A 26,909-nucleotide genomic window follows, 5' to 3' on the forward strand; every position below is an offset into this window, starting at 1 on the left:
AGGGGGAGGAAGGAGGAAGGAGGAGGAAAGAAGGAGAAGGAAAAGAAGAAGAAGAGGAAACGAAAGGAGGAGAAGAGGAAGAAGGAGGAGGAGACGGAGAATGGGAAGCAGGAAGGAGGAGAAAGAATAAGAAGGAAGAGGAGGAAGAGGAGGGGGAAGAAAGGGAGGAGGAAGCTGGGAAATATATGCAAAGGAGATCACACTATGTTCAATCACTGACTAAGTTTCCCATTTATCAATATTCCTTGGATATTTCTGCATGCCATCATTTCCAGCCCCACTTCAGTCTTTGCCAGTGGCTGCATTATGTCGTGTTGTTTGGAAGCTTAACAGAGTAAACAGTTTCCCACTGATTAAAAATCATTATCTTACACAGATTTTTCTGTTTTTTTGCTATTACCAATAGTGTTCTAGGAAACATCTTTGTTTGTACATCAGGACACACATATAAATATATGTCTATAGGATATATTCCAATAGATAAAGTCCTGTGTTAAAACTACATGTGTCTCAATTTCAAGGCCAGCATGACTTAGTAAGTTACAAGGCAGTTAATGAGCTGTTATCAGAAGAAGACAGTGGGGCTGTAGCTTAGTTAGAAGGCCCCGGGTTAAATTCCCCAGTATCACAAACAAAAAAAACAAAAAAATACAAGAACAATAAAAACAACAAAAGCAAAATAGCAACAAAATCACCAGATGCATATTTAAGTTTGTTAGACATTGCTAAAATGCTTCACCAAAAGTGTCTTCTAACAGTGTATGAGTTTTTGAAAGGGTTATTCTAGAGGTGAACGAATGATTATTGTGTCAATCGGTTCATTTATATAAACTCAAATTAGTGACTGACATCAAAGAACAAAGTGTGGACTAGTGCCAGGAAGAAAGGCAGGGAGGGCTTCCACCACCAGAACACCCTGGGGCGTCTGTGAAGCTGTGGATGTTTGGTTCTTGGAATGCCCAACCGGGACACAGTTTTCCATTTGATAAGGGAATCCCTTCACCTGAAGCTTCTCATTGCAATCAGATGAGCCAAGCCCACGTGTGAGCATTTAGACAGGCATGTGACAATTTCTTAGCTTTACCACCTGTAATGATTTCAAATGAATCATCCAAAATATAAATAAAGAGCAAGATGAAAGACAGAGAATAGGATAAAGGGAAATAGATCTTTAGCAAAAGGAAAGGGGACCAAGAGATAGAGGTAGGGAGACAGGAGGGGATGTTTGCGGAAGCAGGATGGAAAAAGAATGAAAATGTGTTATGTATATGTACAGGCTCCCTACAAGGAATGTAATCATTCCTTTTATATACTGAAAACATAACAAAAAATAAGAAAAAATTTAAAAATTAAACACTCATAATCAACCAACCTGGAAATGAATACCTAATTACAATCTTTATTTTACTTTATTTTTTGGTACCAGAGATCGAACTCTTGACTTTGCTCTTGCGAGGCAGATGCGGTGCCACTGAGCTAAATTGAAATCTTAGGAGAAAAAGATTTTCTTTTGTTTTTCTTTCTTTCTTTCTTTGGTACCGGGGATCGAACTCAGGACCTTGAGCTTGCGAGGCAGGCAGCAGAACCACTGAGCTAAATCCCCAGTCCCCTAATTGCAATCTAAGGAGAAAAATATTTTCTTTTTCTTTTATTTGGTACCAGGGATCGAACTCAGGACCTTAAATTGTGAGGCAGGTGGCAGAAACACTAAGCTAAATCCCCAGCCCCCCAAAAGATTTTCAAAAGCTATAAAAGGCAGAGAGAAAATGAGAAAGAAAGAAGTGATAAGTTTTAGTAAAAAGTGAATATTTGGTGAAAATTAATTTACTTAAAGACTGATTTTAGAAAAGCATAGAAGAAAATGTAAAATAGCAAGGCTAATATCATGTAAAAGAAATATCAAAAGTAAATAAAAAATGGAAAAATGTCTTTGTAAATAGGGAAGGGTGGAGGAGGTGAAGGGAGGGCAGGGGTGTGCAGGAAAAATAAGGACCAAGACCTTTCATGTAAAGGTATAAGGTCCCACTGATGAATCTCACTGTACTGTATACCTAAAAAGTACCAATAAGCTCAAAGAAAAAAACCAAAAACCAAAAACAAATAAAATATTATTATAACTTAAGAAAATGGGACAAAGTATGAAAATTACATTGAAGACAAATTAAGCCCATAAATGCATATTTGGAATCATAATGCTGAATTTTACTGAAAAACAAAATAAATGCACATTAAAATTCTGTTATTTCCAGGAGATGAAATGAAATGAATATGCTTGTGCATTTTTAGTGACAAGTACAGAAACCATGTAGTAATAGATATCACCCTTACAGATGTTATTATTTTTGATCTACATGTTTATTATAGTGTCCTTGGAAAATATCTATACAATAGAATTTGATCATTAAGACTATTAATACCAGTAATATTTAGGAGATCAAAAGCTTTTATTCTATATAAATACTCAATAAGAAGGAAACAATCATGTGTACATGCCTGTTTATATATATATATATAAGGGTATGATTATTATACATTAAGATAAAATATATCAACTTTAATGATTATGTGGTTGGATCTTTGGGAAGAAATACCAATCAATTGAGAAAGATCATATAACAAGGCTGGGGATTTAGCTCAATGGTACTGCACCTGCCTCGAAAGCACAAGGGTCTTGAGTTCAATCCCCGGTATGTCCCACCCAAAATATATATATAAGGGTATGATTATTATACATTAAGATAAAATATATCAACTTTAATGATTATGTGGTTGGATCTTTGGGAAGAAATACCAATCAATTGAGAAAGATCATATAACAAGGCTGGGGATTTAGCTCAATGGTACTGCACCTGCCTCGAAAGCACAAGGGTCTTGAGTTCAATCCCCGGTATGTCCCACCCAAAAAGAGCATATAACAAAATATTTGTAGTGGTTAGGTTTTGTTGGTGGATCCCACAATTATCATTTTATAAATATACCTTTTCTCTATAATTTAGTTAGAATATACATTCTTTTTGCATAACATGTTTTAAATCTGTAATTCTATGAAATAAAAATATATTTTTTTGTTCATAAATTCAGTCAGATTCTTCTTTTTTGACTTTAGAGAAATAAATAAGTTTTAATCTCCAGATTCAGAGGCTTTTTCTTAAGTTCCATATAACAGGGTGTAGTTAGTTTTGCCTCTTAGAGGATTTTCAGAGCTACCCAGACTTCAAAGCACTTCCCTTCATTCCATTTGAGAAATACACATCCTGTATTGTATCTGCATTGTGTAAGTGCCGATTTTGAGAGCAGACAGTGACAATCCCCTCCTCCACTTGAACCTGTGTAAGTGTATCCATTTTAAACTTTCTGAGGATGCAAACCGGGCTCGGTACTTTGAATTTGCAGAGAATCTATCACCAGGGCTGGCAAACTGCCAAATAACATGCCCCAGTGAAGGGAACAGAGAAAGAAAATTGAGGTGGTAAATGAGTTGCCCACTGTAGGGTAGTTGAAAAGAAAATTGATACTCAAAATTCCCACTAAGTGATCTCTAAGTCTTTTAGACTTTTCAGACTACCGGGATATGTTGAAGTGTTTAAATTTGTTTCATCGATGACCACCAAGTTATCTGAATTAATTCTTGGGAATGTGAATGGCAGTCTGACTGACAGCAAATTTTCCCTTGAGGACAATTTAGAGCTGGAGATGTGCATTGTAAAGATAAGGACTTTCCAATACAACTTTTCTTCACCCATCTCCCTGAAGATCAAAGTCTTAACGTTTTTGAAAAACAGTATCAGGCCTGAGTCACAAATCAGTACAGAAACTAATAAGTAAACTAAATGTAAAGTCCAGGTCATATAGATGTATGAACACAGGATACACGCACAAATATATGTACAAATATGCACACGTAAGGCTCGCAACACTTTTGTTTGTTTGTGTTTTGGTACTGGGGATCGAACTTAGGGCCTTGTGCTTGTGAGGCAGGTGGCAGAACCAGTGAGCTAAATCCCCAGCCCTACACATTTGTAGAAGTTTAAATATTATATTTACCTTGTTAAATTGTAGAATGTGGAGGGTTATTTCTTGTCTCTCAATAATTATATAATTAATTAGGAAATACTTAATTGCTCATTTAGAACTTACAAAGCCACTCATATCTTCAAAATAGTTCAGGATTTTAATTAATTTGTTCTTATATGTGGTGCATATTTGTCATTGGTATACTTATTTCAAAGTGCTTTTTTTTTAAACCAACTTGCTGTAAAGCAAACATGATAATGTCTTCACCAGGTAATAAGGGTGGTCTATGTTTTGACATTAATTCTTCAGAGTAATAGCAGAAGACTCAAAAGGCTTTGGTTTATCATCATGTGGAATACTGATCAGTCTTAAGTGTATTTCCCTGGAAATCTCACTAGGTGATGCACTTTTCAAGAGACACCTAGAACCCCCCATAAGTTACAGGCAGCCTCCAGCCTCTCTGCTCTTCCATCTGGCCCAAGTTTCAGTGCCTCGATTTGCACATCTCCTCCACATGAGGAAAACTCTGGGAACTAAAAACTGCTCTCTCCTTCATTATGCATGTGGGGTGCAGTGCAATTTACCACTTAACAGATGTCATAGATAAGTACCCAGGATCGTGTCATGATTCACTCATCTTAAGACAATCTGCTTCAGAAATGCAAGGCTTTTTATAAATTGGTAGAATTTTGCTTTTGAGTAATTCTATAAAATGCTGTCTGTTTATAATTTTAATTTTTTTCCTTGAAACACAATTACAGGCTTCAGATTGTTTTATTTTTCTGGTTTGCTGCCTCTTTCTAGTTCCATTTGGAGTACTTCTGCCATTGAACTATTAATAAAGAGTATTTTTTTTTTTTCCTGGAATGGTTAGTAAGGTAACTGGATACCATCCTAGAATTCAGCTTTCAATGTCTATGAGAATCTGGTGAAACAGTATATAGCTGCCCTCATAATGCAGTCAAGATATTTCTGCTGGGTGGTATTTTACATAATATTGTCATTAAACATGGCCTATCTTTAGTGGATGGAGCATACGGTAATACGTTAAATAGGGATGAAGAATTATCTGAATCTGAGTAGGTACACTTGCAAATGAGTAACTGAAATTATTTGAAAGGGAGGAATACGACATCCAGATTAATAGAATAAAAGGTTGAAAGAGATGTATAACTATTGGGAATAATTATCAAAGGCTTTTTCGAAAGAGAGCATGTTACATAGTCTTCTATTTTTGGAGGCATATTTTTCTATGCTAAAATAAAGAACCCATAGATTCTTTGCTGCAGCTGTTTCAGGCTTGATTAATCTAAGTACTATATCCATAAAAGGAAAAGTAGCTTAATTAAAAAATGTTAGAGCAGTATAGAATACATTTACAATAATTTCCCATCTCCTTTTTGTCAAATGAATGAAAGAACATCATCCCTTCTTTTAAAGAGAAGTCAGTATCTGGGCCTTTGTGATTACCCTCAAGGCCGAATGTTATATGGGCAGATGTAAAAACCCAAAGCCTTCAGCATTAAAAGAAAGAAGAGATCTATTTAGGTCTTTATTCACTTCTGTTCCCCTCCCTCCGACAAACCATCACTGCCACTTCCAACCTTAATCTCATAAAAACATTTTTACCAAATGTTTTATTATGTAATTCTGTTTTTAATTTCCCCTCAAAGGGATCTAAATTGATTTCCTCATTACCTTGAGGAGAATATGCCACATTGGTTGATGATTAGATTGTTTATAAAATGAGTTTATCCTCTTAATATTTACATAACTCTTGAAAACTATGAAGCAAAGCCAGAGCAGGATAGTTTCTCAGTCAGGACTTCTTTTTCTCTCTGGTGACTTTAGAAATTGATTTCCTCCCTTCACCCTGCTTCACCTTGTACATGGTTCTTTCTTTCTTTTTTTTGGTCCTGGCGATCGGGGGTAAAGGAAGGGCAGGGGTATGGGGGAAAAAAAAGAACCAAGATATATCATGTAAAGGTACAAGATCCCAATAATAAGTGTAACTGTATTGCTTGCTTTAAATGCACCAATAAACTTACCGGGGGAAAAAAAGGAAAATGCAAGAAATTGATTTCCTATATGCATTTGTAGGAACCCTATAGGAAATAGTTTTGTCATGATAGCATCGTCAATTTCTTTCAGTAAGTACCTATAATGATAGGCTATAAAGGGAGAGAATACATAGTTTCAACTAGAACAGGTGGATATTTAAAATTTTGATTGTATGTTGGTAAAGTTTTCTTTCTGATAAGTTTTGGAATACAGCTAAAATTTTTCAATAGTCACAACAGGAACAGAAACTGTGTTAGGCAGTGTTTTGAAGTATTAATCATAAAGATCTGTAATTCTAAAATCATTGGGTTTTCTTCCCCAGCAATTATCTCAATTGATTTAGTATATAACCAACCTAGTTCCACTGTGGTTACTTTGTATCATGTCCGAGACAGATTATAATACAGACATAATTTATTTCAGCAGGGATTTCCCACAAAAAATTAAATCATTATATTCAATTCTGCCCTATATTTGGTTTAATTTTAAAAGATATTTAGTACACCATGTGAAAATAATAAGACATTTAATAATGCCCAATAACACTGTATACAGAATAAAACCAAGTGCCACCCACTGCTAAGCTCCCCAGAGTACATATTAAAGGCAAAACAGAACATACTGCACAAAATTAGGGGAAGGAATGAGTGAGACCAAGCTGGACTAAACCATTGAAGAGTGTTTTATTTCTTTGGTTTAACTTATATTATGGGACTATAAATCTACCCATTCTTCTGATATCAAACTTACTTCTTATATAAAGTTTACTTTGCATTACAGATCCTCCATGAATTGATACAATAGGAAATTTATTATATTTTCCAATCCTTTCCTTTTGGCTAAAGTCAAAACTATACACTGCATATGTTTGAAATGGAAGTTTTGTTTTTGTCTTTAGAAACATGTGTGGAAAGTCTCAATCCTTTTTACATTCTTCGGACAGTTTATTGATTCTGTATTTCTTCTATGCAGAAAAATGTGCCTGTTATTCAGTTGGCTCCTCAGGAATAAGGTGTTTCTAGTTGTAGAAAAAGTACCTAAGAAGACTCAATTCTCTGGTTATCTCAAGTTGCCCTTAAATTGAATGAAAAATGTAGAAACCTAGAAAGTAAGCTAAGTGTCTCAAAGGACATGTCTTATGCAAAATTTATAATACTGAAGCGTTGTACTCAGTATTTACTGATGGAGGAGAATCTAAAATCCTTGTCAAGCTGTTTCTTGCAAAGACTTGGCTACAGAGAAACAATGAGTGACATTGGTTCAGTCCATCCCTCCCCATTAGTTCACTGTTCTTCAGAGTATAGGCAAGTGAGGCGGGACGGATGAGGTACTCCAGTTTGGAATTAATAACGTGGTTTGGATAAAAAAGAAAGAAATGTATATATTTGTGTCAGAGGGTAAGACAACGTTGTGGCTCTAGAAATCAGACTCAGCACGTGGCAGATCCCTTCTCCTCCTCTGGCTATGTGTTCAAACAAGTTACTTGAGCTTTCTGTGTTGAATTTTCCTCATCTAGAAAATAGGAATTATAATAGTTACAGTATCTATTCTCCTCTTCCTCTGTGTTGGGATTTCTGGTTAGCGGGATTCTTCTGCTAGAAACCGCACTCACATGACTTTCTCAATCCAGGTCTCTCTTGCCTCACTCAGCCTAGAAGATGGCTGCTTTCACTCTTGCTCTCCTGCATGTGTTTATTCATCTCTCAATATGAATGCTTACAGGTTTGTACATAACTGTCCTCAATAACCTTGTTTGAATATGCTGTCTCTCTTTTGCCTGGACTGTGACTGACATGGGCTCTTATTTAAAATGATTTATTATCTTCTCCCTTCTTTCCTTAAATCCTCTGAAAATTACAGAAGTCATAATAAAATAATAATGAATCCATGCAAAGATTGGCTATCCAATGGGGTGGGTAGCAGAAGAAAAATACAGTGAGTATATTCCACATTACAGTGACAATCAGCTGAACCAAGGATCATGTACTCCTATAAGATAAGCTTTGAAAGAGTTTATGCTTTTTTCCAAATAAATGTTTAGCATAATTATACTTAGAGCAGGAGCGCATTGAAGCAATAATCGGTGGATTGGATTCAAGTTACTAACAAGATAGAACATTTGCAGTAACTTCAAGAGTTAAATGCAATACATGGTGAGTATAGTTCTCTAAAGACAGTGAGTGTTTGACACAACAGGTACATACAGGAAGAAGCCAGAGAAAAATGACCATCTTCCAGGTTACAAGTAAAATTGAAGAGATCCTGTAATGGCTATACATAATGAAGTTGCGCCTACAGATGGATTTGTAGAATAGATAGCCTTTGGTGATTTTAAGAAAATACGAAAATTAATAGTTTTCTTGTTATCAGTTATCTGCCAACTTACATTGGTATAGTTATCACAAAGTAGAAAACTATGAATAAAAGTTGAAAATAAATCATTCAGACAAATATAAAATGATCTGCTAATTTAGTTTATTTGAATATATGAAATTAGATTTTTTTTGTTCAGGTAATATATGAATATCCATGTGCAGATGAAAACAAAATTTTGCAAATAGTGAATTCATAGATTCAGTGAAACTGCATAGTTCTCTCAGAAGTCAATAATTTAAAATATATAAATGTATATTACTTGAAGTGAGGATAATAAAGAAATACATTCAAGTCAAGCTGAGGCTGCCGAAAAGCAGTAGAATAGTGCACACATGATATTTGTGGTTCTTTCATTTAGCAAAGTACTTTTTATTAGACTTTTTCCTGGCAAGAATACACACAGAATAAATATTCTGTTTTAGAGTTGTTTGCATTTTAAGAAGACGATATGAGGAAACGTAAAATTTCTCCTTTTTAACATAGTGAATGTAAAAAATACTTAGTGGTAGTGAAAATTAATTTCTTTCATATAACAATGAGAACTGGTTTAAACTACTGCCAACAGAACCAAAAAATATCCAGGGACATGTGGTCATTTTTAAATAGCTTAGACACTTGTGAATATTTAAATAAGCTTTAAATATTGCTCGAAGTGGCAGAATTTATTACTATGAAATCATTTTTAGACCAACTTAACATTGTGGTGTTTTAACTTCTTATCCAACCAAAGCAAAAGAAACCAAAGTGAAGCAAAAACAAATATAAACAAAGCATAAAAGGAAAAGAAGGCAAAGAATCCAAAATGGTTAGGAAAAGTAAATAAACTAGACATAGTGTTTTGGTGCCTGAGCTATGTGGTTAATACCAATTACACAAATGTACACACACAAGAAAAGCTTATAAAATAGAATTTTTTTTTTTTTTTTTTTTTTTTTTTTTTTTTTTTGGCAAGGGAGGGAGTAGAGTAGCACTTCATTGAATAACAGAAGCCTTAGTTCTAGTTTGAATCCCTGGGAATGATCTTCAGGGCATCAACAATAATATTATCCCCTAGTCTTTTTCTACACATGAGCATAGCACATCCTTAATGGAGAGGATTCTCCTAGACCCAACAGGGCTTTTGGTGTCAGATTTCCTGAACTGTCTTTGGACTTCCTGACTATAAGAGGTTTTTAAGGATCCTTTGTCTGGTATAGGCATTGGGTAAAGTTTGGATTTATTTGATCCCAAATATCCACTGGCACTTTTGGGCCTAGGATGGAGCATTGGAATTTGGTTAACATTTTAGGTCATGAAAATTAACTTTTTGAATTAGACATGATCATTTCAAAATAAAGTGACTGTTTGATTATATTTAACTTAATCTCTATTAAGAACAAAATAGTTTTTATTTTGGTAAAATATATAATATAAACTGTACCATTTTAACTGTTATTTTTTAAAGCTCAGAAGCATCAAGTACCATTACATGCTTATGCAACCATTCCCACTATCCAGCTCAGGAATTTTTTTGTGTTTTCAAACTGAAACTCTGTGCTCATTAAAAAACCAAGCCTTTCCATGTCTTCCTTGTCCCCAAGCCCTGACAATCACCTTTCTACTTCTATGACTTTGATTAGAACCATGTAGTATTTGCTCTTTTGTGCTTAGCTTATTTAACTTGGAGCAGTAGTTTCAAAGTTTGTATAAGTTGGGACATGGTTGGAACTTCGTTTTTAGGCAGGATAGCATTTTTGCATAAATATACTATATTTTCTTTATCCATTTAATTGTTGGTGGGCATTTGGAGTGTTTTCACTTTTTGGTTATGAATATTATATACAAATGTCTGTTCAAGTCCTTGCTTTGAATTTTTCTGTGTCTGCACCCAGGAATGGGATTCTAGATGATATGGTAATTGTATTTAATTTTTAAGAAACTGCTATACAGAGGCTGTATTCCATGAAATCTATACCATTTTACACTCCTGCTACAATGTTCAAGTGTTACAGTTTCTCCACATCCTGACAACTGTGATTATTTTCTTTCTTCTTTTCTGTCTTCTTCCTTTTGTTCTCCTAATGAATGGGAACTGATAACTCATTATCATTTTGATTTGTATTTTCCTAAGAATTGATGGTGTTGAGCATCTGAAAAGAAAATAATTTCAGTTTATTTTAAATTTAAAACAATACTAGACATAAATTGAAATTGCTTTTCAAAATCTATTTGGTTGGCTTATTAATTTATTTTTTAAAGAAAGATGATTAACATCACTGCATATATAACTAAATTTACACTATAGATAAAAGCATCATAACTGCTCTTTTGAATAAACAATGAAAAAATATTTGGATACCTTATAAATTGGCAACTTATCATCACATTTCCAGATTTTGTGAGCAACGGAGTCTCATTATGTGACAAAAGTGTTCTTAGGTATGAAGAAAGTGTGAACTCCAAAAGCAAACAATGCAACAATCAAATTCTGGTATAAATTAAAGCAATATTTGAATATGAAGGAACACCAAAGAAGTAGAGCATAAATTTCAATTTCTTTCAAATGATCCAATTTGAAGGATTTGTTAGCCACGTGGATGGCACACACCTGCAATCCCAGCCCTCGGGAGGCTGAGGCAGGAGGATTGCTGTGAGTTCGAGACCAGTCTGGGCTACATAGTGAGTTCCAGGTCAGTCTCAACTACATAGTGAGACCCTGTCTCAAAAAAAAGAAGAAGGTAGTTACTGTTTTCATTTCACAGGTCTTTACTAATGTTGTAGACAAACAATGGAAAATATCTTTAAAAAATAATATGAAGAGAAATGTTTAAGGCAAAGAATATGTTCGATCTGGAAACAGATGGCCCATAAAAATCAAGCTTTACAAAAGCGGGTTTGGAGGAATTTTGCTGGTTGGATATGAAATGGTTATTTTTTTTTTCTCTGAATATTTCCATTTGATCAGAGAAAGCTTTGTGGTGATATTTCTGAAGCTAGTGATTCTGATGCTGCCAGCCAAGGAGTTTCAATGGTTTTCTCTGAAAAGTATTTTCATACTTCCTTTTCCAAGACAGTAAATTACCCAAACAAAAGTAACATGTGTAGTTTGCTGGAGGCCATATAAAGAAAGAGAGAAATGTGTTTGCGCAGCAACAAAAGACTGTGGCTTTATTGGCAATGCCATCAAAGCTAATCCATTTGCTTGCCAAGGCAGTGTGAATCCATTGCAAGATGTGTCAAATCTGTTAGAGAAATAATTTTCCTGGAGCACCCACTTGCAGACTGTAGCTCTTTCTTTAAGCCTCTGATTGAGAGTGAAGACTGTTTCTACAACAGAGCAGAGATTCTTCCCCTTCTGGTTTTCTGTCTTTTAAAAATGACATATGTAAGTAACAATTTCCATTCTCATTAGTCAGCATTTCTTCTATCAAATCACTGAAAAGACTTAACTCTGGAAGACCTCCTCTGCTGTCTGATTAACAACCAGTTCTGATTTTAATGAGCTGGCATCACTTAAGATGCGCATCTAAGAATTATTTTTTTTTTAAAAAATCTACCAACTAGAAGTGTTTAATGACTGTTGTAGACATTTTGAGGAATTAGTAGGAAATATACCAAGTTAGATGAATTGTATCTCTGTCTTCTAATAATACATGTTAAATAAAAGTATATGAGGCAACACAAATCCACAAAAGTCTTTAGTCTCAATCCAAAGATTTTGCTGTTTTTCTTAAGCAGTGAGGACCATTTAAAGATAATGAACTTACAGTAAAAGCCCTTTTGCTTCTGAATATAAACCTTTATGCTACTAACCAGTGAACGTCTAGTACACTTCAGCCCTCAGGTAGCTAGATTGACACAAACAAGAAATATAGATAAAATCGCGGAACCCTGATTTCTGTTTTAACAGTCTGACTTCAGCCTAATATAGTGGTTAGGATATTGTGAAAAATTCTGGGCTGTGATTTGTGCAATGTTTCTTCTAACTTAAAAAAAAAATCTTTAACTTAAGTGGTACAGAGGTGGTCAGGAGTAAATAGAATTCACACCAGTCATACACTTAAGTTTAGGAACTAATAATAGTTTTTGGCTTGCATATATTGCCTTTAACTAATATATTTACCATGGAAATATTTTAAAGACATGCTTAAATAATGTTTATGATTTTGGTGTCTTTGTTTTTGCTGTTAGGTAATAAATTATTACATTTGCCAACATACAACTAACAACCATCATAAGTTATATTTGACTTATAAAATCTGGGTAGACTCAATGCCCCAATTTCTTCTGCCATGATGTTTGGTGTTGCCACTCTCTGTCACTGGGAGATGATATTGTAAAACAATTGCAGAAAATATTCCCTGAACATTTCAAATGGTGCTTTAATCTGTTTTCCTTTATTTAGGCCATTGAGCTTCAAAGCTAGGAAGACAGAAGAGAAACCACAGAAGTACAGAAAAATATTATTTGAACTTACTTTATCATTAAAAATCACACATTTATAATGCTTTAAAGGCCAGAGCTCCAGTGGCGCAATCGGTTAGCGCGCGGTACTTATATAATGCTTTAAACATCTACATGGTGTCTTCTTATGTTTGTATTGTATAATGATCATATTAAAATATATAAATATACTTAAAAAGAAGATTATAAAGATGTTTGAAGATTGTTTCCTTAAGCAGTATTGAAATTGTATAATGCTGGAGAAAAATTGAAGAGAGCACATGAAGAAATTTTTTTAAATTGAGTTTATTGGTACATTTTAGGTAGACAGTACAGTTACATTCATTCATTATTGGGATCTTGTACCTCTACATGACAGGTCTTGGTTCTCATTTTTTCCCCTTGTCCCTGCCCTCCCTTCACCCCCCTCCTTTCCCCATTTACAAACACTTTATTTCCATTTTTTCATTTTCTCATATTATTAAATTTTTATAGTCCATGAACCATTTTTGATATTTTATATGAAGTAGGTACTTAATAAATAGAATTGAATGTTTCCAGATCTTAAAGTGTTCTTCTTGATTATGCACTTGACAAATACATTGGGCAATTGTAAAATATTCTGTTCATATTTTCAATTATTTGTATTTAAAATGCATTAAGTTTTCTGAGATTGTAGGCACCTTTTTTAAAAGGTGATGAAGACAGAGTATAAATGTCTTTGAGAAACAAGTATTCAACCAGATTAAAAGCATTCTATCTATGACTTGTGTGTATGTATGCACTGCAATCTTTATTGTCTCACTGAAATTTTCAAATGTAAGCATGGTAAGAGGAGGTAGTCATTTTGAAATCTGTGTAAAGATAATGAAAAGTAGAGATAATCCCATGATTCTATATTATCTTATTGCATAGAAACAATATCCCTAAATTTAGTTCATCCTTACATTTTCCTTGACAATAGCAAAACTGATGTGTTCATGTCAGCATAACAGATTATTAATGTTTTATTTTAAACTCTTTTGTTGTGTGATTCATTTTCCTTTTTTATCACTGACTTTGAATCATCCTAATAGAGTCATTGACTCAACATATTGGCCATGCCCTATATAGAAGATTGACTAACTAATACTATAATATTACTGATTATATTAAAAATGACAGACCCATAAAATAATCAGTGTAAATTTTTTATTAATTATGGTATTTAACATTAATGTGAATGTTACAAGACTGATAACATTAATCTAATTTTTAATGTAGCAAAGCTGAGTTTCAAAAAGTTAAATAACTTTCTCAAATTTGCATTGGTAGAACAGGAAAATAAGGTGTGAATCACATTCTGCATGGCATCAGAGAAAAAACTTTCCCATGACTGTAGTACAGATCTTGGCATTAGCCATTTTTTTATTGAGATATATCTGGTGATAAATTTGATAATACAATATCACTGTTCCCAGAAAAAACATTTTCGTTCACAAACAGAAGATTTAAAAAGCCTGACTTTGTGGTTTCAACACAAGCTATTATTATAAATTAAAGAAAAATGAGCTCAACTAACATTGGTGGTGATATATATTATTTACTAATTTGAAATGTCATTGTCTGAGTTCATCCTTTATGAATATTCTGATTTCTCCCTCAAATGAGATTTTCTGATACTGCAGAGAAAAGTTTTAAAAGCTAAAATTTGGATTTTTCAGAAGGAAGGAAAAACAATGTTAAGGAATGAAATATTTTTCATAGCACATGGAATTAACAATTTCTTGTACATATTACTATAAGTACTGCATTAAACGGCAGATATACGCTTAATTGTTTGTAACAAGATAATAAATGCTACAGCAAGTGAGGAACTCATTGGCTGCCATGGGTGTACTGAAAAAGCAATGCTGAAAATTCTAGAGAAAGTGAGAGAAAGATGCAAATGAACTTATCTTTAAAGAGCTTTGCCAAATAGGAAAAAATGAGAACAAAAGACATTTTGTACCATAGTCTTTAATGATGTAACTTTAACATGTTTAAATGATTATGGAATTGGTTTATTTACTGTTTTGACCACTGAAGATGACTTGAAATAGAACAGCCTGAATACATCTCTCCTCTTTTTCTTGAATATGAGACAAACAAAGGAAACAAAGGAGTTTAAGTGGGACTTTTTATCCCATGGCTTAGGCAACAACCTGGTAAGTAGAATCAGAAAGCCTCAATTAAGGATTGGTACATAGTAAATGCTGACGAAAGCTTACTTTTCAAGAAGTGCAGAAAGCACAAAAGTTTGAGTTGACAACGGACCACAGAAAATGTCCATGTACTGTTGGCCAAAAAGAACTTGAAACATTGTTACGTGGTAAGCTGTTACCACCCTCCTCTTGAAGGAAAGAACAGAGGAGACTGGAGCTGAGGGAGATTTCCTATCCATGCCTAAGTACGGAAATGTCAACCTGCCTGTTTCTCTCCTCCCTCTCCACGGTGGTGGAGATTGGTTTTCTTTTGTTTTGGTTTGAATCTATATGTCTCACAAGGATGTCATCCACAGGTAGGCAGGGCTTTTGATAGGTGATTGAATTATGAGGACTTATTATCTGACGACATTAGGAGATGGGGTCTGATCAGAAGAAGTGGGTTACTGACTGTGTTGATAGCTTCCATGTTTTGGTGTGATGTGATTTAGGATACTAAATAGTCATTTCGAATTCATGGAGAGCTGGAAGAGGCTGCTCAGAAATTACTGAGAAGATAAGCAAAGAGGTTACTAATGTAAAGACTTAGAACACAAATTTAGAGAAAACCTAGAGGTGACCCTCCCCAGTGTGAGTAAACAAGCCATACCACCCCCTAGGCAAGGGCAGGTCCATCCACCAATTGCCAGCTATAGCCCTGCATTTTGTTTCCCTGTGGCTAAGAGATAGAAGAGGCAAGGACTAGCCTGCTTTCCTGATCCTGGACAAGGACAATGCATGGGAAGAGAATGGAGCAACTAAACCCAGTGATTGTGGACATTAATTAAGTCTAATAACGCACCTTAACCCCTGCCCCCACCCTACATCCAGCAAAGACAGAGCTAACTGTGCTCCCATCTAGCAAGGGGAGGAAGGGCACACCTTGGTTTGGATAGTTAGTGCAGACGGGGGTCAGTGAATAAGGGGACCACAGATCCAGGGGGAGAATTTCAATAACCCATAGGCCCTGAAGCTAGGCAGAGAAAACCATGACTGTAATTCTTAGATCTCAAGTGAGCTGTAATTCTTAGAAAGAAACCACTCACTCAAAAACACAGGAATTCTTCTTTGATTTAATTATTTTTGTTTCTATTTTTTATTACTTTTATCTTTTTTTGTTGGGTTTTTGGAAGGCTTGGGTTTGTTCTCCGTTTTCTCCCCTCTATTATTACTTTTTTTTTTCTATTCCTGTGTTAACTTCTTTTCTCTTCCTCCTGATCTTTCTTTTATTTCCTGTATTTTGCTATTTATATTTTTATCTTCTTTTTCTTGTTTGTTCTTTCTCGGGACTGTTCTCTAACACTACTGATTTCCTTTTATAGCTCACTAGGACCTTTATTTCACTTTTCCTCCTCCTAATTGCTCAAGTTTTGTTTTCATTTTCCAGTTCCCCTCCATTTCTCTCCCATTGCTAGTGTAACTACTATGATTTATGAATCTCCAGATAGCGTAAAAGTACATTTATGCTATTACTTTTGAATATCGTTTTATTGTTAGTGGAGTAAAGTTGTTATTGTAGATCAAATAGTAGGTTAATATTTAGCTTATCTTAGTGGTCAAAGCATAATTATAAATCCCTCTTCTATGGTTAAGGGTAGTATATTTTTGATCATTAGCATTTGCTAATATTCATTTTTATCTTTGCTATAATTGGTGCTGAGTTTTATGATAACCAAGGGGACAGAGCTGTTGCTATTAACTGATTTTCTTTGGATACCAATATCTGGATTGCCTTGGTATCATCAATACTACTGTGACCCATTCCTGGAGAATTAGGTATTGGGCCAAATATGATGCAACCTCCCATCCCAAGTAAATGAAGGTGATTGGATCCTGAGACAGAAGCAAAGACCGATAGTGAACTATATCCAGAGGACACTACTGAACAATAGACATCAACTAAAGAAGTTTCTGTACTAGAAACAAAGCTTTCCACTAATATAAACCTACATGTCTCTACAACATAAATAAAAAAGAGAGACATGAGAAGACAAGCCAACAAAATGCTTCCAAAAACTCCCAGCTTCCCTGAAGGTGATCCATGAACTTTGAAAGAGAGGAAACCAAAATTCACACACTTGAATTATTCAAAATGATATGAGAGCAGATAACAAAACAGATCAGTAAGGCATTTGGCAAGTTCATAGATCATGTAAACAAAGAGAAAGCAAGCTGAGGAAACATTTTTTTTTTTTTTTTTTTTTTTTTTGGGTACCGGGAATTGAACTCAGGTCCTTGTGCTTGCAAGGCAGGCCACCGAATCGCTGAGCTAAATCCCCGGTGCATGAGGAAACATATTTGTATGCCCTATCCCACAAAAAACCATGACCAACTCCTTTTAATTTTGTACATATTATTACATATATTCATATACCAGTATGTGATATGAGAATAATGTTAGATGTGCACATGAAGTTGTTAAAATTTCTCAACTTGCAAAGAAGTAAAGTGAGAAAAAAATAAGTAGAGGGAAAAGTGAAGCCCTAATACAAAGAAGTCCCTTAAATATGGTATCCCATTTATGCATCAATGGGAAGCCTTTTGCTATGGTTTGTATCTAGATGTCCTCTCAAAGCCTCACGCCCTCATCTGTGGGGCTTTTGGGAGGTGGCTGGATGATACTGGGATTAATGGTGTGTGGCACTAAATTAGTCCACTGATTGACGTAGCATAGTTCTGAGTGTGGTAGGCCCACCCTGGGTGTGGGTAGCACCATCCAAAAGACTTGTAGCTTTGATGGGATATAAAGGAAAGGGAGGCTTGCTTCAGTTGCTGATTGCTGCCTTTTTCCTGCCCTGCTGTGGACTGTTTCTTCTCTGCCATGCTGCCTGTCTTAGAATCAGCTGACTATAGAATGAAACCTTTGTAAACTGAGAGCTGAAATAAATCTTTCCAGCTTTAACTTGTGGGTGTCAGATATTTTGTCTCAGACACCATATATATGGTTATGCTCACAAAATTTAAAAATTGCCTATAAGAACAAAAATCACTTGTGGTAGCTATCCATTTATTGTATCTTAAAGAGGGCAAATATGTTCTGAGTATCTTAATGTTATCACGGACATTCTTCATTTCATATATCTTGATATTCATTTTTACTCACTGGTTTGGCAAAAATCCTTTTCAACATATCACATTGGCTTCTGTGGATATTTAAAAAGAAAGCATGTATTGCAGTCTTGCTAAAACCCCATCTTTGAAACTCATGCTTCAAGAATAGTCCTCAAGAAAACTGGAAGTGCAGACCCATTACTAATGTAAAATGGAAATTGAAGAAAATTTCCTTGAATCTTTTTATACAATAAATGTTCAGAAGTGCATCGTGGCTATTAGCATGTACTTGAAATTTTGTGAGCAAAAAGGCACCTACGATGAGCCCCTACAAGAGTTCAAAAGCGAAAAGAGGTCATAAAAGCCACTGAGACCGGATGGAAACAAGCTTTTCAGAATGAGGCAGAATTTTAATCCAAGATGTCGTTGGTGCATGGGCTCCCAAAATTGAATGGGGTTATGTGCCTTCAATTTGAAATATGCTGCTGGTCCCTAGGTCTGATTATTTGTCTAACTGTAAAGCCAACAGGTTAAGCCAGTACTGGTTGGCATACTTCAACTCCATAATTTGCACTGCACTCTGGGAGTCTGAGGCAGCAGGATCCCAAGTTGAAGCCCAGAGTTATCAAGTTAGCGACTCTGTGAGATTGTCTCAAATTAAAAAATAAAAAAATTAAATGTTGATCATGTTGCTCAGTGCAAAGACATTACTTTCAATCCTCAATACATGAATGCATAAAAAAAAAATAAAGCAAGTGTCTTTTTCTTACCTATGTTGGTGGAACTATTATCTGTTACCAGTGCTTGCTGGTGTCTTACAGTTGTGTATCACTGCACATGTTAGAAAAGTACCTTCATTCATCATTCAGCAAATATCTGTTAAATGCCTACCACAGGCTAGGCACGTTGCTAGACGCACTTTGTGTGTAAACAAGTATTAGGGCAGTATTTTTTTTTTAAACTTCAGTCCATCTACTGCCTGAAAAAACTTCAAGACATTCTTGCCTATCTTTGTAGTATTAATGGCTTCCTATAAAGAGTTCCTACAATGGCTGAGAAAGTGCTACTTATTGTAGCGTGGAAGAGTGCCTTACACTGCATTCTGTATGACAATAAATACTGTAGAAAGGTTCTAGTGCATTTGATAATATCTGGCCAGCTTACCCATAATAACTCCGACTTCATTGTAAAGAAGAGCCTTCTATGCAAGGCATAAAATCCAATTGATTTTTATGAAATAAGATGCTATGAAGAAGAAATGCATTAAGTGTACCGTATCACAATAATTCCACTTTGTAAGCTAAATGGCTTTGGGAACATTGTTGAAAATGCTGTCACTATTCTGAGCATTTATAAAAGAACAAGATAAGGCCAATAATTTAAAAGTCAATGCTATTGCTATTCAAAGATTTCTTTCCTCAATTAATAAAGCATTTTCTTCTCTCTGTCAGTTAAACAGAAAATCCAAAATAGTTTTATATAATATGATCAGACACAGCAAGATGTAAGTTATGTTGAGTCTACAAATTTTCTTTATTGAATTTTGGGGGCGCTATTATTTTTAACTTCTTTTAAAGAATCTGTTGTGCATATTGTGTTTTTACTTGGGCTGCATTTAAAAATTGTTTAAAGTTACTTCAGAAAACCTTGTTAGCTAAATTTAGGAAACATTTAAAATGTAATGAGGCAGGAATGCAGATAGGAAAGTCAAGTCATCTAATTTCTGAGACAGAATTGTTTTGTAGCTCTTTAAAAGAGACAAAAAATGTGGGATGAATTGGATTAGATGGATTAATGGTGCCAGTACTGTTTCGTTTTGTTTTGTTGTTTTCTGTCCCAGCACACCTGAAAAATATAGCACATTCTCATCAATAATAGCAGGGGCTCATGGTGATAGTGATTTTGTGAATTGGGAGAGTAGACAGAAAACTAATTAGTCAATCAACCAGTCAAACAATGCATCCATCATCTCATGTGAAAAAGATGATACTAAAATGCTTCCCTGAGGAATACTCTTTTTTTTTTTTTTTTTTTTTTTTTTTTTTTTTGTACAGAGGCAGGAGCCAGAAACACTGAGCTAAATCCCCAGCCCCTGAGGAATATTTTTGAGAGTCATTGTAAAATAGTCAAAATTATATTAAGGAATCTTGTGCCTAGCAATTTTAATTTTTATTTCTGGTGATCCTTGTGAAGTAATATAGTGGATTTGTAGCATTTATGTATTAAGTAAATATGTGATTGAAAGAAGGAATGAAAAGAGATGCTTTTTAGGATCTCTTCATTCCTACTAGAGTAGAGCACTACATACTCATTGTCGTCTGACATCTCCATGTTAAACAAAATTTCTTACAAGATTTACAGAAAGTGATCCAATAGTATTTTATATATTACATCAGCTGTATATCTATTCCTGTATCTATCTTTTGACTCTGTAACCAAACTTCTAAAATAGCTCCCTTTAAAGTAATGTTTATGTATATAAGACATAGGTAACAAAGCTAGCTACTTCTAATTGTATTTGTAAAAAGAAAATAAAATACAAAGTCCTCATCATTTAAAACTGAAACATTGGCCGGGGATTTAGCTCAGCGGTTCGGTGGCCTGCCTTGGAAGTGCAAGGACCCAAGTTCGATTCCCGGTACCCCCCCAAAAAAATGAAACATTATACTTTTTCGTGTCGGCACATTATTAAGCTATTAAAATGTGAGTTATATGTAAAGGAACTCAACTGGAGAAGTTTCATTAAGAATAAAAATAACGCAAGAACAGAGAAAGTAAGAAGTAGTTATGTGACTATAAGAAGGAAGTTACCATCAATAGCTATTACTGGTTATGAAAAGCAAAACTGCTGCTTACCTGATATGATTCATTTATCTGAAGTTCAATCTATCTACCTGTCTATCTATAGATCTATCAATCTGTCTACGATTATGCATAAAGTAATGCAAGGAAGCTTGGCCACCAGAACATTATTGATGGTTATGTAGAATGGAACAATTAAAATATATTTTACTTTATGTATTAAATGAACAATTTATGTATTATCTCTTTTTAATCTTGTTCACACTTTGGAAGTTTTTAAACTATCAAGACAAGTGATAAAGCTACATTAATTGAAAATTAAACCCCCTGGATGTTACAGAAAATAAAAATCTCCAATCTAGTAATAAGCACCAATCAGAAAACTACACCAATCTACTTATTAACTAACCAATTAAAATATATGGTATATGTGCATTTGGGAGAAATATGTCTTTTGAAAATGTATTTTCCCCCTCTAATCATTTATTTTTCTTTTGAAGGTCAAAATTTTTTAAATTAACAAAGCCGTAGAAACACATCACTGTAGATTAAGGTGCTTCCTAAAACTGATCTCAGTCCAGAAAGAAGCTCAGGTAGAATGTTTCCTTCAACTCTCTTTCAGTAAAGGTAAACCTTTCCTGGGATGAACTGACCTCTAGAAAAGCTGAGGGTGACTGAAAGTTGAGTGAAAACTTTGCTTTTTCTCCTTAGAAATCCCATTCAAAAACATATAGTGCACACCCCATCTTATTCATCCTTTCTCCATTTCCTCCAAGTTAGAGAGAATTTGTCTCTTCAGACTTGCCACACTATAGAACAAATAAACATCTCAGTCAAGATAAGGAGGCTATTTGAAGGCTTGGACCATAACCTGCCACTCAACCCAGACTGTCAGCACCATAACAGTGGCATCACAATATAGCAGGAAGCCCTGGATCCTGAAACCAGGTGAGATACCTTTCAATTCCCAGGCCGCCCATCAAGATCTGTGAGATTCAAACGTTGCGACGTCATGGCTTCTTTGTTTATAAGGTAGGCAGGGTGACTTCTACTCATGAAGTTGTAGAAAAACCTCAGGGCATCTATAAGCATTTGACCCAGTCCCTAAGACTCGGTAACCACTCAGTAAATGATGAGCATTATTGTTATTATTTTGCATAGTTCTGTATTATCCCATGTTCTCAGCATATGTTGGTATGAATTATTGCTACTGGGGGCATGTACATAAGGATTATTTACATCAAAGGCAGGACAATTCTTATTTTTTGCTAATGCACAAAGTTCCATTATTATCCACATACCATAATCTATTAATATAATACGCTATTTTGTGTGAATATAGATGGGTGGGGAAAGGAGAGTTGATTCAGAACGATAAAATTTTTTACAATGAAATGCGTTCTGTAGCTGTGTCGTGTGATCTTAACTGCATCTTACAGTTAATTATATTCCTTTTACATATATGCCTTTGTAGAAGGAAAATATGTTTTAAACCAAGGACCCAGTGAAAGTGATCATGATGTTGCTGAGCAATGAATCATTAATCATCACTTTCCTAGCCGTGAAAATGTTCCAGTCCTTGCCAAATGCAGTGTTTACTGAAAAGAGGCCAACATTTACCACTGAAAAGATAACACACATGGAGAAGTAAAATGAAATAAAGAATTAATCTTGTATATATTAAATACGTTTCTGCAAGCCATTTAATTTGCTATTTGAACCTTAGAACTTCTGAACTGAAGCTGTGTACATAAGAGTTGTCTTCTTTACTAAACTACATCTGCTAACACTTGTAGTTTTTCTGCAGAAGCAACACAAAAGCAAAGCATCAAATTAGGTAATTCTCATAACCCTTGAAAACATCAGTAAAAATTGAAAATATTTCTTATGTAAGAAGAACTTTCTTGAAATAACATACATATTCTTTAAAAGAATTCGTACTTAGTAATGTATTGAAAAGTAAAGCCAAAGAATGAAACAAAATCACTGCCACTCTCACTAACCAAACACACAATTATTTGGTACATCTTGTTTTATTCTCATTTTTTCCAAGTTTGAATTATTTGTCTATGCAGTTGTAATACTGCTGTTAGAGCATGATGTGTTGCAAACAGGCTTAAAATTTTTTTAGTAAAAATTATAATAGACATGACATTAATTCAGTGGACTTATATTTCCTCTTTTCAGACATAATAGGTTAAGATTTAACCTTTCTGATACAACATTTTATTTTCTGTTAGCCTTCAAAAATAATGTCTATGTCTAAAAATCATACAGTTAGATGGGAAAATAATGTAGCCATACTATGTAAACTAATTCGACCTTTTCTCTGTAGATTTGACAACTTATCCTGCAATTCTGAATTGGATATAGGATTTGATTAATATCTATATTCAAAAGCTAATATTTTATGTAGGAAATTGCCCATCATTGTGCTTTTAAAGAAGATTAAAGAACTACTGTATTAAATCTGTTTACTCTATGGCAGAACGAAAGGTTACAGGGGAAAAAGTCCTACTTAATTCCTTTCTGTTCCTCTAGTTATGGCTTCTTCTCTTTTACCACCCTATAATGAAACATTTGGTTACTGTCACTGGTAAGCATTAATTGCCAGGAAATACATATTTAAATAGCTCATATTTTAGAGCACTTTAGTGATCACAGTATTTTAAACAGTATCTACTTTAGATTAAGATGTCAGAAGTATCAAAATTTGTAAAGTGTGATGTGAAATAGTCCATATGCTAGACAAGAATAATCTCAATGGAAAGCTATTACATAATAATCGCTGTTTTCCCTACACTTGAGTGATGGCTCTTAATATTCAGTTAAGAAGCCTGGTTATCAGGCTCTAAAGCTGATCCAAATCTCTAAGAAAGCTTAATTTATTTGACCCTGATAATCTGTTTACTTTTTTTCAGCTTTAATTGAATTTATTGGTACATTCTAGGTAGACAGTACAGTTACATTCATCACTGGGATCTTGTACCTTTACATGCCAGGCCTTGGTTCTCATTTTTTCCCCTTGTCCCCAACTTCCCTTCACCCCCTCCTCCCCTCCTCACCTTCAAACACTTTAATTCCATTTTTACATTTTCTCATATTTTTTTCTTTTCCCTTGTTCCTCTTTCCCTGTCCTTCTCACTGTCCCTATACCTTTGGTCCTTTTCTTCCTATTTCACATTGCTAATTGTCCCATTAGGATCTTGAGTATTATTTTAGTTTTTTCACACCAGAGAAACTATTCGGTATTTGAATATGTGTGACTTACTTATTTCACTTAGGAGTATAACCTCAAAATGTACGCCTTTAACTATGAATGAATCTACTTTCTCATTCTTTATGGCTGAGTAGTATTCCATTTTATAGAAAAACCACAGCTTCTTTATCCAGTTTCCAACTGATGGGCAGATGGGCTGTTTCCAAATTTTAGCTATTACAAACTGTGCTGCTATAAACATGGGTGTGCATATATCACTGTGGTGTGATTCTTTTAATTCTTTTGGAAAGATACCCAGAAGAGGGATGGCTGGGTCAAATGGAACCTCTAGTCCTAGTTCTTTGAGGTATCTCCACATTTTTTTCCATAGATTTTGCACCAGTCTGCACTCCCACCAACAATGGAGGAGGGTTCCTTTCTCCCCACAACCCCGCCAACATTTGTTATTGTGTGATTTCTTGATAGCAGCCATTCTTTGCTGGGGTGAGGTGAAATCTCAGTGTTGTTTTCACCTGCATCTCTCGAATGACCAGTGATGTGGAGCATTTTTTCATATATTTACCTGCTGCTTTTATTTCTTTGTCTGAGAAATGTCTGTTCATTTTGGATGCCCATTTTAGAATCGGGTCTTTATATTTGAGGGGGGCTGGTTGTTTTGAGTTCTTTATATATTTTAGATAATAGTCCTTTGTCTGAGGTACAGCTGGTAAAAATTATTTTCCACATTCTAGGTTGTCTTTTAATGATGTTGATGATTTCTTTTGCAGTGCAGAAGCTTTTTAATAAGATGAGATCCCAGTTGTTGATTCTTTCTGCTAGTTCCCATGCTACTGAGGATTTGTTCATAAAGTCTTTTCCTATGCCAATGTCTTCCAGAGTTCTGCCTAATTTATCTTCCAGCAAGTTTAGTGTTTTTGTTTTTATATTTAGATCTTTAATCCACTTGGACTTTAGCTTAGTGAATGGTGAAAGATAAGGGTCTAGTTTTAATCTTTTGCATGTTGACATCCAGTTTTTCCAACACCATTTATTAAAGAGGCTATCTTTCCTCCAGTGGGGATGGTCAGCTCCTTTGTCAAAGATGAGGTAGATGAGTACATCTGGATTTGTTTTTGTGTCTTCCAATCTGTTCCACTGATCCTCAGGTCTGTTTCTTTGCCAGTACCATGCTGTTTTTATCACAGTGGCTTTGTAGTATAGTTTCAAATTGGGAATTGTTATACCCGCGGCCATGTGTCTGTTGCTACTGCTGCCATGTGTCTGTTGCCTAGGATGGCTTTTGCTATTCTAGGTCTCTTATGGTTCCAAATGAATTTTTTGATTCTTCTTTCTAGTTCTGTGAAGTATAGTGTTGGGATTTCAATTGGTATTGCATTGAACCTGTATAGCAGCTTTGGTAATATGGCCATTTTCACTATGTTGATTCTTCCTACCCAGGAGCAGGGGAGATCTTTCCATTTTTTTATATCCTCCTTGATCTCTATTTTCAAAGTGCTGTAGTTTTCAGTGTAGAGGTCTTTTGTTTCTTTTGTTAGATTGATTCCCAGATACTTCAATTTTTTGGGTGCTATTGTGAAAGGAATTGTTTCCCTAATTTCTTTCTCAGTGAGTCTGTTTTTTGTGTAGAAGGCTATTGATTTTTGGGTGTTGACCTTGTATCCAGCTACTCTGCTAAAAGTGTCAGTTAAGTGGAGAAGTCTTTAGGTGGAGTTTCTTTGGGTCTTCAATGTAGAGTATCATATCATCAGCAAATAATGACAGTTAACTTCTTCCTTTCCTATCTTTATTGCTTTAATTTCTTTCTCTTGTCTAATTGCTATGGCTAATGTTTCCAGAACTATATCGAAGAGGAGTGGTGATAGTGGGCATCCTTGTCTTGTTCATGATTTGAACGTGAAGGTTTTCAGTTTTGGGCCATTTAATATGATGTTGGCTGTTGGTTTTTCATAGATAGCCTTTATTAAGTTGAGACATAGACCATCTATTCCAAATTTTTGCAGAGTTTTTATCATGAATGAGTGTTGAATTTTGTCAAATGCTTTTTCTGCATCTATTGAGAGGATCATATGGTTTTTGTCCTTGACTTTGTTAATATAATGTATTACATTTATTGACTTACGTATATTGAACCACCCTTGCATCCCTGGAATAAATCCGACTTGGTGAGGATGTACGATCTTCTTGATAATCCTCTGTATTCTGTTTGCTAGTATCTTATTAAGGATTTTTTTGCAACGATATTCATTAAGGAGATTGGCCTGTAGTTCTCTTTTTTTAGTTGCGTCTTTCCCTGGTTTGGGAATCAAAGTGATACATGCTTCCAGGAATGAATTTGGAAGTAAAGCTCCCCTTTCAATTTCATTGAAAAGTTTGAAGAGTAATGGCAGTAGTTCTTCTCTAAATGTCTTGTAAAATTCAGCTGTGAATCCATCAGGGCCTGGGATTTTCTTTGTTGGTAAATTTTTAATTACATTTTCAATTGCACTGACTGTAAAGGGGGTGTTTAAAATGTTTTTATCATCTTTGTTCAACTTTAGTAATTCATAAGTATCTAGAAATCTGTCCATTTCTTCTGTGTTTTCTGTTTTATTAGAGTACAGGTTCTCAAAGTAGGTATTAGTGATCCTCTGGATTTCTATTGGATCTGTTGTGACTTCACCTTTTTCATTCCTGATTGCATGGATCTGAGGCTTTTCTTTCCTTTTTTTGATAAGATTAGCTAAGGGTTTGTCAATTTTATT

Source organism: Fukomys damarensis, unplaced genomic scaffold (assembly GCF_012274545.1).
Source record: "Fukomys damarensis isolate Sample0158 unplaced genomic scaffold, DMR_v1.0_HiC HiC_scaffold_3, whole genome shotgun sequence".
Taxonomy (NCBI): domain Eukaryota; kingdom Metazoa; phylum Chordata; class Mammalia; order Rodentia; family Bathyergidae; genus Fukomys; species Fukomys damarensis.